The sequence below is a fragment of the Amborella trichopoda genome, chromosome 4, assembly GCF_054954075.1.
Source record: "Amborella trichopoda isolate Santa Cruz 75 chromosome 4, AtrichopodaSantaCruz75HAP2 v2.0, whole genome shotgun sequence".
Taxonomy (NCBI): domain Eukaryota; kingdom Viridiplantae; phylum Streptophyta; class Magnoliopsida; order Amborellales; family Amborellaceae; genus Amborella; species Amborella trichopoda.
In genome coordinates this window covers 42724617-42729202 of record NC_142339.1, presented here as the reverse complement: position 1 = coordinate 42729202, position 4586 = coordinate 42724617, and the positions used below count along the sequence as shown (strand labels likewise).

General features: G+C 27.2%; 1 long non-coding RNA gene across 1 annotated transcript; it reads left to right on the top strand.

Moving 5' to 3' along the window:
* Window positions 1-3038: 3038 nt before the first annotated feature.
* LOC148782466 (uncharacterized) lies at window positions 3039-4385 on the top strand. The gene is made up of 2 exons (XR_016053589.1): window positions 3039-3385; window positions 4011-4385. It is a non-coding gene; the product is annotated as an uncharacterized LOC148782466 (long non-coding RNA).
* The last annotated feature ends 201 nt before the right edge of the window (window positions 4386-4586 follow it).

Sequence of the window (4586 nt, the reverse complement as noted above, 5' to 3'; positions counted from 1 at the left end):
TATTTTCTCTATCTAAACCTTAAGATTTGAAATAGTTTTTCTCTCTAAAAAATTTGAGATAATTATTATCTCTAAAAAACATTTAGGAAGTTTCTCTCGAAAATTTGATATAGTTCCTATCTTTAAATTTTGAATATAGTTTTCTCTTTAAAACTTAAAATTTGAGATAGTTTTTCACTCTAAAATGATTGAGATAGTTTCTATCTCTACAAATTTTAGGTATTCTCTCTAAAATTTGATATAGTTTCTCTCTCTAAATTTTAAGATGCTCTATCTCACAAACTTTACATTTGAAATAGTCTCTCTCTTAAAATTTGAGATAGTTTCTCTCTCTAAAAAATTTCAAGTACTTTATCTCTCTAAAATTTTATAGTTTGATATAGTTTCTCTCTTTAAAATTTTATCATACTTTCTCTATCTGAAAGCTAAAATTTGAGATCATTTTTCCTTAAAAATTTTTGACAAAGTTTCTCTCTTTAATAATTTTTAACTATTTTCTCTCTCTAAAATTTTCATACTTACCAAATGTGCCCTATGTTTTGGGTCGAGGGGCCAACTAGCAGAATCGATAAAGCTTGGAAATTAAAAGAAAACCGCTTTTGGTGTAGAAATGAAATTGTGGTGATTTCCAAGATTTTTAATTTTCATGGTGCCCCAAAATTCATTGGCCCTTAATTTAATGTTAATCCAACAAAAATAGAGCCCAAAAAATATAAGGAAAAACAGGATGCACATTTGTTCGCAAATCACCCAAATCCCAGTTAACAAGATAAATTTTCCTCTCTCACCCCACAAATCCTGAATCCTAAACATATGTTTATAATATGTGAAGAAAACAAAAAAAAAAAGCAACTTGAGAAAGGTAAAGCATGGAAGAACCATTTTAATATGTAATTAGCACCCCTAATATATGTAACCACTATAATCATCACCCCGAAAAAAGACTACAAACTATTTAACAAAGATATGTGAGTAAGAGAAATCTTACCTCAATAGAAGAACTTTTAGAAAACCTCCCACCGAGCCCTCTCTCCTGTTGCTCTCGATGCTTAGAAGTTCACGTATAGATAAAAAGGTTTAAAAAAAACAATATTTATGGATTTAATGGAAGAAATAAAGATTTGCCACCTAAAACGTTGGGTAGAATGCCATAATTTAAAAGTAGTCTTCATCTTCCAAATCTACAAGCGGAATGGATACATGTGGCGAAAATAAAAAAAAATACCCTAATTCTATAGATACATTGCTGCTGCCAACTTTGATAACGGGAACAAGTTCATGAACTTTAAGTTGGACGTTCCTGAAAAATTGTAAATTAGAAGTTACTTAAGAAGTTTATAAGTTCATGAACTAGAATTTGGACGTTCTTGAAAAACTGTAAATTAGAAGTTACTTAAGAAGTTCATGGTTTCTATGTTTGATAACTTCCCTGGGAAGTTAAAAAGTTCATATTTTCTTTGTTTAATAACTCCTGGGATATATGGTAAATATCTTATATTTATATTTACATTGATAATAATTTAAATATAAATATGTAACATTTATAACATATTATGATATACTGTATTTTCATATTTATTTTTAATATATATATATATATATATATATATATGAAAATATCTTCTATTACATAAATATATAATATATAAATATATTTTTATATAATATATATAACATAGTATAATATATAATATAGTGTATTTTATATTTATTTTATTATGTATTATATAATAAAATATATTATATTACATAAATTTATAATATATATAACATAATATTGTACTTTTTATTTATTTTATTATTATATATTTACATAAAATAATATAGTATATTGTACATTGTATTTTATATTTATTCTATTGATATATTTTTTTATTATATAATATTATAAATATCTATTATATTTTATAATATTTATAACATACTATAATATATATATATATATATATATATATACATAAAGTATCTTATATTACATAAATATATAATATATAAATATATATATTAGATTATATATATAACATAGTATAATATATAATATTTTATACTTATTTTATTATATATTATATAATGAAATATATTATATTACATAAATCTATAATATATATATATAACATAATAATGTATTTTTTATTTATCTTATTATATAATATATATTTATATAAAATAATATAGTATATTATGCATTGTATTTTATATTTATTCTATTAATATATATTTTTATTATATAATATTATAAATATCTATTATATAAATAAAATATGATATATAATAAAATACATTATATATTATACAAAAAATTATATTATATATTATACAATAAAATATATACATATATCATATATAACGTAATGTAAAATATAATATAGTGTATTTTATATTTATTTTATTGATATTTTATTTGTATTATATAAGATATATTATATAGTGAATTATTTTATTAACATTTATTTTATTATATATATACATAAAATAACATTATTATATATATATATAACAAAATATTGTACTTTTTTTATTTATTTTATTGTATAATATATCTGTATAAATATATATTTATATAAAATAATACAATATATTTTACATCGTATATATTTTTATTATATATTATTATAAATATCTATTATATAAATAAAATATAAAATATATACATTTTATATAAAAGGGGGTTCATAAAAAAAAAGTTTCAAGTTTAAGTTGCGACCCATGGAACTATTTTTTTAAAGCAAGATTAGAATCAGTACTTTGAAGTATTGTTTGAAATTCAATTTTTTTATCAAACACGAAACTTCAACTGTATTAAGAAGTTCTAAACTTCCACGAAGACATCTACTGTTATCAAACCCGCCCTTAGATTTCTCTCTCTTGAATCCTTCATTCCGGAGGTTTCTCTCTCTTGGTCGAATTTATAACTGATCTCTCTATTGATAAGTCCCCATGACTATATTTATAATAATCTTATGAGAAATTATACCCTCCCACTTCTCAATCCCATGAACCTTATTTAACTTGGATTATTTTCTACCCCAAACCCTTATTATAACATGGGTGCGGTTTGTATATGTAGCTGCACAGTTAAAGTTGAAGCAATCGTCAGTGTTCAAGCATTTGAACGGTGCACTAAGACCAAGGGGAAGACTGACACTTACTTGTGCCCTGGTTTCTTTCCTTGTACCCAAGATGGTAGAATGGAACAAGAGGAAGAGGTAACTATAGAGAGAGAGGGGAAAGCAGTGGTTCAGTAGAGAGAGAAAATACATTTGCCTAAGGTGAGGTAACTGGCTGGAGCCACCGAAGAAGATGTGATCAAAGAGACGAGGAACTTATGTGAGTAGAGAGAGAAGAGGTGGAAAAGATCCCAATTTAGACTTTGGATGAGCTTGGGGTGCCATTCTTCTTCAAAACCATGCTATATTGGGCTGGTTATGAAACCATGTCCTTATGGTTTTCGCTAGAATTTTGTTTGGATGGTTTTCTCTGCTGCTATTTCTGTCTCAATCAATATTCTATGTTTTATGAATGGAAATAGGGCAAAATCTCATCTAGGATTTCATTCTTGAATTTCTAGAGAGAGAAAGTGATGATTGATCTCATCTTAGCTCTAAATCCATGACTCAGTGAAGTGAATTGAGGGTTTGTTTCATCTTGAATTGCATGTTATTTGCAATTGAAATCAGGGCAAATTTGAGTTGTTCAAATGCTTGCTTGATTTAATCTTGGGGTTTGGTTCTTTAATTCTAGAGAGAGAGAGAGAGAGAGAGAGATAAGTCATTTGATCTCAAATTCAGATGCAATGAACAAAAGGGAGGGTTTGGTTCATCTCGAGTTGCATATATCTACGGTTAAATTTAGGGAACTTTTGAGCTCTTCAACTGTGTATTTTTCAATATAAGGTTTTGGTTCATCAATTTTAGAGTGAGAAAGAGATAATCGATATGATTTCAACTTCAAATCCAGGTGTTAATGAAGCAAAAGTAGGGTTTGATGTTTTTAAAGTTGCATACTTGCAGAGGTGAAGTCTTCGTTCACTTCCAATTGGGTGGAGTAGGGAAAGTTACATACTTGCAGAGCTGAAGTCTTCGCTCTCATCCCAATTGAACGGAGCAGGAAAAGAAGTGTCAGATTTTGAATACAGAGGGAGAAGTATAGCACATATGCAAGCCCTAGCCACCACTTCTTAGGCAAGAACGCAGGCTGCTACCATACTCGGAGACAAAGGCCTCTGAGTATCGAATGGAAGTTGCAAGAATCAGAAATATTGTGAAGTGTTGGTTTGGCTCATGAAAATTTACCACAAACTGCTGTCACTTCCGCCCAAGTTGTTGCAAATGTTACAAATATGTTAAATAGAAGGGATACAGAATTGAGTACTTCTCTTTTGGCAATGGCTGATGTTTCTATGAAGTGGAGAAGTGGGAGAGAGAAAAAGAGAGAGGAGAGAGACACAGATACATCCAAGAAGACACAGTTTGAGCCCTCATAACAATATGTTTGTATGGGTGTCTTTTCCCATTTCTTTCATATTTCCCAAATTTCAAAGTAATTGTACACACAAAATTTGAGAGTTTTCATAATTGTTTATTACA